This window comes from Nanorana parkeri, unplaced genomic scaffold, assembly GCF_000935625.1.
Source record: "Nanorana parkeri isolate BGI_ZX_2015 unplaced genomic scaffold, ASM93562v1 scaffold129, whole genome shotgun sequence".
Lineage (NCBI taxonomy): Eukaryota > Metazoa > Chordata > Amphibia > Anura > Dicroglossidae > Nanorana > Nanorana parkeri.
In genome coordinates, this window is record NW_017306397.1 from 1,980,987 (window position 1) to 1,994,025 (window position 13,039).

A 13,039-nucleotide genomic window follows, 5' to 3' on the forward strand; every position below is an offset into this window, starting at 1 on the left:
CCCCCCCCCCCTTTTGCCACCAGAAAAACCCTGACACATTAAGGCATGGACTCTACTAGACCCCTGAATGCTGTGGTATCTGGCAGAGAACCATCACTTGCAGATCCTTTAAGTCCTGTAAGTTGTAAGGGGAGGGGGCCTCCATGGATACGACTTGTTTTTCCAGCACACACCACAGATGGACTAAGAACTGGAGAATTTGGAGGCCAAGGCAACACCTCAAAACTTGTTGCGTTCCTCAAACCATTCTTGCAGTGTGGCAGGGTGAATCCTGCTGAAAGAGGCCACTGCCATCAGAGTATACCATTTCCATGAAGGGGTGTACTTGATCAGCAACAATGTTTAAGTAGGTGGCACGTGTCAAAGTAACATCCACATGAATGGCAAGACCCAATGCTTCCCAGCAGAACATCGACCAATGCATCACACTGCTTGCCTTCTTCCCACAGTGCATCCTGGTGCCATCTATTCCCCAGGTAAGTGACACACACCCCTGCCCATCCCCACATGATATGAAAGAAAATGCGATTCATCAGACCAGGCCACCCTCTTCCATTGCTCCATGGTCCAATTGTGATGCTCATGTGCCCATTGTAGCTTCTTTTGGCATGGGTCAATATGGGCACCCTGACCGGTCTGTGGCTACGCAGCCCCATACGCAATAAACAGCAAAACACTCTGGGGGGAATTTATCAAAACTGGAGCAGACAGAATCTGGAGCAGTTGCCCTTGACAACTAATCATCATATCTCTTTAGTTTGCTCAGGTAAGTTTGAAAATGAGACAGAGAAGCTGATTGGTTGCAGTGTAAATCTGCTCCAGTTTCCTCCCCCCTCGTTTAGATTCCTTCCTAAAGGAACCAGAGTGAACTTTTCTAGCAATTAGGCCCTCGTTAAAGTCACTCAATACCTTACACTTGCCCCCTTTTTTTTTTTATTGCTTCAGGGACAAAAAATATTCACTAGCCGGCTAATATATCCCACCCGCTTCCAGGCGCCATTGTAACCAGATGTGATTCACTTCACCTCTCAGTAGTCATAATATTATGGCTTAACGTTGTGTGTGATAGGTAGCTATAGATAGATAGGGGGACAGAATCTGGACCAATCAGCTCCTCTCTTTCATTTTCAAAGCTTAACTGAACAAATTGATGATAAAAGTTGATAAGTTACTATGGGCAACTGCTCCAGATTCTGTCTGCTCTAGTTTTAGTAAATTCCATCCAGTAACTTTAGCAGCACATCCAAGAAAGTAACAATGGGTGGGTAAAGGAAGCTATACCATTCATTTCAGTCATGCTTTCAGTCTGAGAAGGGGAGGTATTCAGCAGTGTCACACATGGCAGCTGTAGTTACCTTCTCCATTCCCACAGCCAGGTCAGTGTATGAACAATTTACAGTCTGCCATCAGTGCAGTATGTCCTTTACATGTTTACTGATGTGTGATCCATTACTCACCATCTTGCTGGCCCCGGGAGGAGTACTGTAATATGTGCAAATGTTACACATGGAAATGTACGTCTGGGTTACTGCGCTGCAGGTGTAGGAGGTTTTGCATACATTTGAATGTTAGCAGTAGCTCCTTCACACACTTACACTTTCATTTGACCAACACATGCAAGGCAGAGAATCTTTTATAGATTCTATATGGAGTATACAAATCGTTTCACACAGCCTTTCATCTTCCCGTTCAAAAACATGTTTACAATTTCACAAGTTTTCAAAAGAAGTAATCCAGGCTGTTCAACATAAACACTATAGAAGAAATAATACGGCTCTGCTTCTAGGGTATATGAGAGGAGAGTCCATACTGCAAGACGGCAATCACATATGTAAAGCTGGCGATTTAGGAGACCATTTTGCCATATAGAAACTATGTCATGCTTCATCTTGTTATCAGTAGACACAGGCAATCTTTAGATTATGTATTGTTGGGTTTCTTTCCACCACAAGCTCTTTTAACCCCTTCGTGACGGGAGACGTACATTGTACCACCCCGCCACTAAATGCCCAAATGACGACTGATCACATACACTGTACGTGATCAGCTATTTGGGGATCTATAATGCCGGTAACTGCAAGTGGTTACCTTTCATTAATGGATGCCTCAGTATTGAAGCATCCATTAATGAAAGACTTAAGCTTTTACAGGACACCCGATCCCTAAACAGTGACCGCAATTGCGGTCACTGTGACGGCTGATACAGGTCGGGATAAGGAAATCCTGATGTGTACCGGCTTTTTTCTAAATGTTTCAGAATATTTCTATTCTGAAACAATGTTGCAGGCGTCTGATGTTCTGGGAAGGGACAGAAGCCTTTAGGCTCCATTCACACTATAGCGTATTGTCGCACATAAATTATTGAAACGCACAGCAAAAGAAAATATCATCTATTCCTATAGCCCCTGATAACACCTATGCGTAGAGTCACGTGTTAAAAAAACACCGGTCGCAGGAAAAACTGCATGAGTTTTTTTTCTGTGCAGATCAGTGCAATTTGTCCCATAGACTCAACAGAAAATGCGACAATTATTTTGCACCTTTTTTTGCACGCATTTTCCACGTGTTTCCTCATTTACATCAATATGTCACAGATCGGCTTACAAAAACGCGCGACTTAGTATACACGCAGAAAAAAAAAGAATGTGCGTAATCTGCACTGAAGAACTGTTGCCTCGGTGTGAATGAGGGCTAAGTGACATGCGGTCAGGATCGGTGCCACTGAAGTTGTTTGGCTGTTTCTAAGTTTGGAGCAGCCTAATAATAACTAAACATTTAGTACATATTCAAGCAGCCATAGCAAAATCCAGTCACAATAAATGATTGATTTAATTAAAAATAAATTATAAAAAAGTGGAAAAAAATTGTGGAAAATACATTTTAAAAAATGATATATTTAAATATATTTTTATACCATCATTATTATAAAAGGTACCTCTTACAATGAAAATCTGCAGCTGAGCATTTGTTTTTCACCCTAAGGGGTTAATCTTTTTATTTAACCCCCTCATGACAGCGATGTTCAAAGTATGTCGCTGTCACTAAGTGTGACACTTCGTGACATTGTGTGTCACCTGTCTAACTTAGTGACCACTATTAGCTTTTAGAGAGAAAAAAAAAAAAAATGAGAAGGTTAGCTTTTAGTTTTAGGCTGGGAAGTACAGAACGTTTTCTAAAACCCTAGGGATGCGAGGCCTTTCAAAATCATTTACTTACATGCATCTTTTTTAGCTGCGCTATTTTTCTAAAAAATGATAATCAAAACTGGGGGAGAAAAAAAAGGAAAAAAAAAAAAAAAAAAGAAAGTGTTTTAGGTTTTTTCCTAATTTTTTCAAATATTGTATTCGTCCATATAACTTTCTTGAATTGGTAGCGCTGTGCATGTTTTTTCAATATTTATAAGTGACTACACTTTGAGTGCAGCAGCTTCCTATTTATATTTGAGATTAGTTCACCATATCGGGTAATCGTTAATATTTGATATACATACCAGAGCCTGCAGGTGTTGGTGGCGTTATATGCAGGGGGAAGTCCTTTGGGTTCAACCTGTATTGTCACATGATCAAGCTGCAGGTAAATATCACCGTACACGGCTTTGACTGCTGTAGTGCAAGCTTCACATTACAGTACTAATGGTACCTCCTGACCTGGGCCAAAAGGGTGCTGTGATACTACTAGATTATTTCAAGTTTAGCTAAAGCCAAAACCTTTTTTTACTTTTAATGGAGTCTGGAAGGGTATAGAAACCAGGGTAGATGTTTATTGTCGTGTGTCTCCACTAAGGAAATTCACCTCTGTTCGTCCTGGTTTGCAAAAAAATCTAAAAAAAAATAGTTTGGTACTGTAATAGGAGGTAAATCTTCTAATGTGGAAGCTGGGTGAGGTGACAACTGTCTAAGTGGATTTCTCTCATTTTCTATTGTATCTATGAGACAGGAAGTGAAGGGAAATCTCCCAATGGGACACCTTGAAAGACATTTTCACCCTTCCCTGCTCTTTTCAAAATAAAAAAGAAAGTTTTGGTTTTATACTGTATATACTTTAAGGGCTTGTTCACACCGTATGCAGACCAGGTCTGCATTAGTTTCTGCACACGCAGTGCAGTGGGTTGTGCTGTGTTTTTGGTTAAAAAAAAAGTTTTAAATGGGCTTTCAGTGCGTTCCAGGGTGTTTGCATGCATTTTTGATGCTTTTGCAGAGCAGGCAAAATAGGACATGCTGCAGTTTTTTTACATGCTCTGGAACTGAACGCTGAGGTGTGAACTAGAGCCCAAAATACCATTGGAATACATTGGACGCAACAAATGTGATTTGTTTTCTCATTTTGTCTCTCATAGTTGAGGTCTACCTATGATGCCAATTACAGGCCTCCCTCATCTTTCTAAGAGGGAGAACTTGCACAATTGGTGGCTGACTAAATACTTTTTTGCCCCACTGTACAAATGACATCCTGGAACACTTACAACACTCAAATGCCCTTTTAGAATGTAAACATCTGTTTTACGGCATTCAAAATATGTTCTTGCCTCAAACCATAAACAGGATTTTTCAAGTGTATGACTTCTATTGAACTAGTTTGGGGCGGTTTATAAATATGTATTGAGCCCCCGGTGTACTATTTATTAGGACAAGTGACGACAGCAGTGATGGCCATGGATCTTCTAGGCGGATCACCAATCTTTAATAAACCTATGCTGAGAATAATCCTGAAGGACCCAGGTCTTGAAGAAACCGAAGAACTAATTTTGTGACTAACAAGTGAAAACTGGATGAAATAAGATTGAGGTCTTCCAGTTACCATTTTATAGTGTAGTTTGGGAAACTGAGTCAACTTCTGAATGGCTGCTCGAGTTAAACCCCCCCACCCCAGTTTTTATATTAAAGAGTATCTTACCCTAATAAAAAAAAAAAAAGCAGCAGCCTGTGGGAAGAAGAACCCCACTATTTAAATAAGTGGGGGGCAGGGGTGAGTAGGGAGTCTGCGATGTTAAAAGGTAAACTTAGCCTTTAAGCACAATAGGAGAAATATGGGGGCTCTGTAGTCCCATTTTGTTTCTGTTGACCTGGTACAGAAGGGTGTGCAGAGCATTGTCACCAGGTGAAAAGAAGGAAAAAAGGGAAACTAATGCAGCCACCACATCCAAGTTTTCCAGGACCTTGTAATAGTTTGCTAAGTGGTAGTACACATTTGAGTAATGGGCCTGCTGGTGTTTATACCCTGATCCAAAATCTCCTAACTTTCAGACACACCCAGTACCTCAGCCATACAACAATGTGGAGGATAGGTTGGAGCTATTTAGCTTTCTATGTAAACAGTCAGTCCCCTTTACTCCCCCTAACCTGATGCTGGCCCTCTTCTTGATCTTGAGTGGACCCTGGCCAATGGACATCCAGTAGGAAGTGTCCATGTCATGCATGCACTGATGTGACCCAAGCAGGAAGTAAACAGAAGAGGAGCAGTTTTCCCTCTATGTTTTGTTCTAGAAACACAATAGGAAGTGAGAGGAAACCTATATAATACGAGAGAAAAGTCCCTCGGGCCAGCTGTTATTAGAACATACACTGAGTGGCCAGATTATTATGACCACCTGACATTTGTAGGCAAATTATCTAAAAAATTCGCGCTGAAGTTGCTAGAGGGCCAGACCATTATAAATAGGGAAGCAGGTTGTTTACCACGACAGTAGAAGTGATTTTTTTCTGAAGATTGGGTAAACAACGCGATTTAACAGCCTTTGAACGTGGGATGATTGTTGGCACTCAAGCCATGGAGCGAGTATCAGCAAAACAGCAGAATTCGTTAAATGTTCAAGAGCCGCTGTTAAAGTGTTTAAAGACTGGACTGTCAACCGAAAATCTGGGTCTGAACGTGCGAATTGTGGCCGTCAGCGACTAGTCAATGTTAGGGCAGAACGGAGAGTGGCAAGACTGGTACAAGACAACAGAAGGGCAACAGTGCAGTGTCAGATTCCTTGCATCACCTTTCAACATCTCGTGGAGTCACGAGGCGGCCCAACGAAGTACTGATGGGGTGGTCATAATAATCTGGCCACTCAGTGTATACCCTCATTAGGAAATCCAACCCCCATTCTAGTAACATTGCTAAAATATTAGCTGGCCTATCACTTCCTGTCATGATGACGATGGTCTTTCAATCTCGCCGCTGAGGACCCTTCCTTTCACCATGCAAAACTAAAAGAAAGTTTTGACTAGAGACGCTCCTGTGTAGTGACTTGGCAGGCTTAAAATTTATAATTATACTTCCTTGCTTATTAACAACATGATGCCCAGGTCAGAATATTGTTTTCACAGCAGTTTCATCTTCCCATTGTGAATAAAGTCAGTTTTATTTTCTCTCAGACCACCCACTGACAGACATTTCCCCCTCCCCCTTAACCAACAACGCCACACCCCTGCTGGGAGACATCTCCCATCCCCCTACCTCATGCCCTCCCTTTGACCGATACTGCAGGTCTTCTGTCCCCGCTAACAGATATCATCTACCCCCCAGGCCACCTCGCACCCTTCCACCCCTACAGACACACATACCCCATGTCACCCAAAAGACATCCCTCCCTGGCCCCCTCCACTGACATTGCTCACTACCAGCCTCACAGTCCCATTGTTCATGGAAATCCTTCTGCCTTACACAGGCAACAACACCCCTTTCCTTATGCACATACTGGCTGCCATCATACCCTCCTCACTCTCCTCTCCTCCACATACTGGCCACCATCATACCTTCCACATTCTCCTCCTGCACATACTGCCCTCATCATACCTTCCACACTCTTCTCTAGTGCATTCTGCCTGCTGTCATGTCCTCCATGACTAAATACTCTATGTACATCTCTTCTGCACATATTGGCCCAAAAACAAACCTGCCACACTCCTCCTATGCATACACTTCTCATTGCCATACCCCTTGCACTCTTCTACTTTACATACAGCTTGTTGTCGTACCCTCCTCACTCCTCTCCTGCATATATTGCCCCACTCATATCCCCCGCACTGCTGTCCTGTGCATAATAACTTGTCATGTCCTCTGCATTCCGCTCCTGCACACACTGCCCACCACCACAGCCTCTGCAATGCTTATCTGTGCATATTGCATGTCGTCATACCATTCTCACTCATCTCATATGCCCAAACTGCCCCTGTCATACCCTCTGCATTCCCCTCCTGCACACACTGCCCACCCCCACAGCCTCTGCAATGCTTATCTGTGCATATTGCATGTCGTCATACCATTCTCATTCATCTCATATGCCCAAACTGCCCCTGTCATACCCTCTGCATTCCCCTCCTGCACACACTGCCCACCCCCACAGCCACTGCAATGCTTATCTGTGCATATTGCATGTCGTCATACCATTCTCACTCATCTCATATGCCCATACTGCCCGTGCCATACCCTCTGCATTCCCCTCCTGCACACACTACCCACCCCCACAGCCTCTGCAATGCTTATCTGTGCATATTGCATGTCGTCATACCATTCTCACTCATCTCATATGCCCATACTGCCCCTGCCATACCCTCTGCATTCCTCTCCTGCACACACTGCCCACCCCCACAGCCACTGCAATGCTTATCTGTGCATATTGCATGTCGTCATACCATTCTCATTCATCTCATATGCCCATACTGCCTCTGCCATACCCTCTGCATTCCCCTCCTGCACACACTGCCCACCACCATAGCCTCTGCAATGCTTATCTGTGCATATTGCATGCCGTCATACCATTCTAACTCATCTCATATGCCCATACTGCCCCTGTCATACCACCTGTTTTCATGTTCTCTGCACTCCTTTCCTAAGCATATTGCCCACTATTATACCCTCCACACACTTCTCCTGCACATGCATGTATTAAAACAATTTTGTAATATACATGGTAGCTACATGCTGCAACAATTAAAGCCATGTACCAGCCCTATAGTAAAACACTGCTGATTATACCTTGCAGAGGGGAGGAAGACCTAGTTCTGTGCAGCTCCAACCCAGCTTATCATGATCAATTCTCTCAGTAACCAGCCTGCACATAAATTTGAAATGAGACGGTCATTTAGATCTACCAAAGCTAGACATCGGATTATTTCCTTCAGAACTATCAACTACAGCTCTGCTTTGCCACATGCAAGTCAGAAGAGAAACTAGTCACATTTATGGGCCTCTCAAAGTGACAGTGCTAAGAATTGGATTCTGTTCACAATCTACTAATCAAATCATTGTGAATCATTTTGAATACAACTGTCATTTTTCAGAGCGGAACTGAATGCGATTGGTGGTTTTGGAATTCTGAAAGAAATGGATTGCAATTCCAGATTTTAACACACAATGCATTGCTGTATAAAATGTGCATGGCTTTTTGGAGCAGTGGTATGATAGTGCAGGGATCCCAACCTGAAAGAAGCCATTTCAGGGAGGTGCCCTCTACGCCCCCCCTGATCCGCGGAGGGGGGTTAGGGGGGCTGGGAGAGAGCACCCCCCTGAAATGATGGCAGATAGCACAGGAAGCAATAGCTTCTTTGCTATCTGCAGGTATAGTGGTACATTCATACTGCTGGTTTTTAAAATAAACCCATAGGTAATGGTAATGTGCAACTAAAGGCTCCTGTATGGCAGTCTGAGCCAAGCTCGGAATTCAGTTATTAAGTGATGCACAAGCCTCACAAAGTAAAAAAAGAAAAAAGAAACAGCCCTTACCTTCCATGACTGAGCCAAATCCTTCTTCATTTGTGTCTCACATGCTCCCCTTCCCAGACAGTGCAGCTCACATTGGGAGGGTTTCAGCAACAGAGCCAGTGCTGTCAATCCAGAATGAAGTAAACAGAACTAGGTGCGTCTGTGAAGGCTCTCATTCATCCAGGTCATGGTATATCTGTAAAAAATAAGTCAAGGCAACTGGACTTGCTGTATTGTTCAAGAAAAAGACAGCAAGTCCAGTTGCTTTGACTTATTTTTTTACAGATAGAACTAGGTGTGGCTTGTCAATCAGCAGTGATAACGCAGATATCTATAACATTTTTTACCCTGCGGTAATGCAAACAGGCACAGTCCACATGAGGGTGACAAAACTGCTCTGAATTCAGTGCAGCATCGTTGCCACACCATCACAGGAAGCTGCATTAGGTGTCCTTCACTAGCAGGATTAACAGGTATTTTTGGAAATCTGCAAGGGAACAGAGAGAATACCTTAAAGGGCGTATACACTTATAAGTAATGCAGCACATACTTTTTAATAGGGGGTAATAGTTCTAGTTTAAGGATGTAAATATGCATTTTTCATAGGTAAGCCTACATAATTATAAAGTTAAAGTAGTATTAAATCTTCTGCCTTTTTTTTTAAAATGTACTGGGTAATGTCAAGCAGTGGAACATAACCCAGTCATTTTTCCCCAAATATTTAATTACCCGACCTGATCACCCCAGCGGCTCCAGGACTACAGAGTTGCTTCCCCACACTTCCGGGTAGTCCGGGTGCCCTTCACATGCACCATAAAGCAGGGACAGCGCAGGCTCCAGCCGCAGTTAATCAGCAGCTAGAGGAAGGAGCAGGGAAGTTGCCTGCCTCCCTGTCCATAATCTTCAATGGACGTAAACAGACTTGTCCATTGATCGAGTCGGGAGCGTCCACGCACAGGTGGCTCCATGGTTCACTGTAAGGGGACAGAGCCACCCGAAGACAGGATCCTGCAAGGAAACATTTTTCACCACAGGGATTGAAAGCAGCCACAGAATGGAAACAGACATTCCAATCAGGCAAGTACTGGGGCCTACTGGAGTTTTGTTTATAGCTTTTCTAACCATTTACATTCTTGTAGAAGCCTAATTGTAGTTCTCTGCAAGATCATCACATAGCAACCAATCAGAATTCATCTTGCCATGGTCTGACTTCAACAGACAGAAAGGTTATTGGTCGCTCTATATACTTGCCCAAAAATACCCCTTAAACTGGGAATTGTGAGGCACTGGGGAGGAGTCTCGCACTATCCTTTATGATAAACCCAACTTGATTTGTAGATAGCTCATGGTTAGGCAGCTCAAAGATGCACAGTCTCCAATAGGGGGAGCAACTCAGGGACAGAAAACAGAAGAGCACCAATCTAAAATGGGTGCTAGAGTCTATCAAAAATATTTAAAAAAAGTTAAAAAATTGTGTGGATCAACCAGCCAACGCGTTTCAGGGACACAACCTTCTTCCTCAGGGGTTGGAACCAATGGCAATGAAGGAATGGACTCTGCAAATTTGTAGTTTGCAGGCAGTGATTGGAGTGTCAGTTGCTCACCATCACTATTTAAATCTAAAAAAAAAAAAAAGGGAAGAAGGAAGCAAGATATTGAGAAAGAATTCCCTTGGCCAATAGGTATCTGTCCAGATACTGCACAAGCGCTCTTTCTACATTCCAGAATAACTTGGTTCTTTATAACTAAAAAGTGTTAGCCCTCGTTCACACCTGAACGTTTTGTAGCGCGTTCTACGCTCGACGAACGCTCAAAAATATAAATCCCATTGTATTCAATGGTCTCGTTCCCACCTTGGCGTAATCCCGCCCGTCCCTAATGCGCTACAAAACGGCCCACGCCTGAAAAGGTACAGGTACTACTTTGGGCCGTTTTGTTGCCTGTTTCCATTGGGATACAGCCCAGCCCAAGTAGCCTTCGGGGTCGCGCGACTTTTTACCGCGGATCGCAGTAAACCGCACGACAGACGCGCATATGCAATACGCCTAGGTGTGAACAAGACCTTACAAAGTAGTAACGAAGATAAGCATGGTGGTAATAAAAAATTGGAGTTACGTACCTGGTAACTCTGTTTCTAGGAACCTTCCAGGAATTCCTTTATCTGCTTCCTGCACAATATAAAACACTGCAGTGCCCTGACATTCTGACCTATTATACCAATGACCAGTGGTCTTCATTAGAACACCACCTGCAGATACATGTAAACTACTCTCACTTTGTGTCATTTCGGGCACCTATTCCAATGCAGGTCTCTAGTATACGGCAGCAAGTTTGACTTAGGAGCATCATAAGGCCCCACTCCCACTTGTAGAATGTATGGATGCTGACCTACAGGCGGCAAGGAAGATCATGCAGCAGTTGGAGAAAAGTCCTTCAGGGATGACCTATCCTTTGAATGGCTTCCTTTTTAAAAGGAGGAGAACTATTGGGTTAAGGCTTTTCCCCATAGTTCTCCTTAGGGTAACGGGAGGACACAAACTAGCGTCCTCCCGTCACCCTAGCTGTAGCTCGCGGTATACTGAGACGCCGCAGCTGAAGCGGATCTCGACAATTATGTCTGGATCCGCCAAGCTGCGTGACTGACAGCTGGCTCTGCCTACCTAGAGGCAGAGCCAGGCCCCAGAATTCACAGCGCACTTTTCTGATCTAGACTGGCAACCCTGGGCCCCCAGCCCATATTCGTATACGAAACCAAGCAAGACTATGGACGGGCATCAGTGCCAGCTCTGTAGAGGCAACTGTGTGTATTAATCCCAGCGTATTATGCTTTTAGTTCAACACTGGACAGCAACTCATAGCACCCAACAAATAAATATCATACTGCCCTGCATCCTCTCCACTGTGCTAGAGCTACAAGATTGGGAATCCTACCACAGGGGGCCATTGCAGTAGCAATGTAGATGCCATGCTGTGGACAAACGGTACGAGGGACACTATCTGCATGGAGTCTATGTTTTTCCCCATGTTTACATGGGTTTCAACCCGACTGATTATTCTGCTTGCACTTCACAATACTGACTGCGGAGTGTGTATGTAAATGGTTCTATGTATTGTGTAAATGCCAACATAATATATTGACGCTAAATAAATACAGATTGGAAAAGGAAAAAAGAAATGGTCATCCGTAACCTTAGTCTCCTCTTTACATGAATAGATGATTGAACGTCAATATAGACGGAAAATGTTTTGTCATAATGTGTGGAGCTCCTGTTTCACAAACTTGAATATTTCACTAACTACATACTGCCCTTTCTGTATTCCTCGCACAATACAAACAAAAAGCGGCTCATTTCCATACATCCAGACTTCCCACATGCATGTTAACCTTTTCCTTACCTTTCACCATTACAGTATTAAGTGACCACACTTTGGAAATTGGAGTTCTATATTATATTTTCAATAAAGTGATAGATGGAAATAATGTTGTCACTCTGATCGCCTGTGTGATAAACTGATATAAAGAGGGGGCCTGTGTAGAAGAAATGGCGACCAGTACCTTCAACAAACGACCACTTAAATATAGCTTTTAATCAGTGGAGACAGTGTCTAGATTCAGAATGTCAGGAGGCGCGCACACACACGTATGTAACCTCGCGTAAGCTTACAAAATCCACAGATCTGGGTTTGTAAACATAAATCCGATCCATCAATTTTGGAACAGGGATAAAGATGGGGTGGACAAATGAATATGGAATTCAGGAGCCAGTCTGTCCAATCCAGGAGCCTGCGGGATTTTTTTTTAGGAGCCAGCTCCATTGACAACAACTAGAGAAAACCTCAAAAGTTAGACACCTGCTATAATTTTTAAAGGAATTGACTACCTGGCCCCTGGGATTTGACTAGTCCTGGGATAGAGACACTGAGGGATACAGAGGGTAGATCCGTGTATAATCCACTTATTCTTTAAAGTGTTTGTCACCTGAAGACTCTGAACACTACCTCTTGAAAGTTCTCCAAGACCCCAACAAGGTGTGCTCCCCAGCCACCACACACTGTGCCAGGCTTGTGCTCACTTCACACTGGGTTGTCAGAGATAATTAAAGCGCACGCGAGTGAGCAAGTCCTGGCAGAGCTTTGGGTGGATATACACTAAGAGGTGTATTTATGGCAATTTCACAGAGTACGTTCATTCTTTGTGAATGGTGGCAAAACCGAACCTTGGTAGCACATTTTCATTCCAGGTCAAAAAGATTAGTAGTGACATACGGGATTATTGTCAGGAGGAGTGGGGGGTGTCAGTGACAGTTTTGCAGGGGCCAGGAGTGTGTGTGTGTGTGTGTGTGTGTGTGGG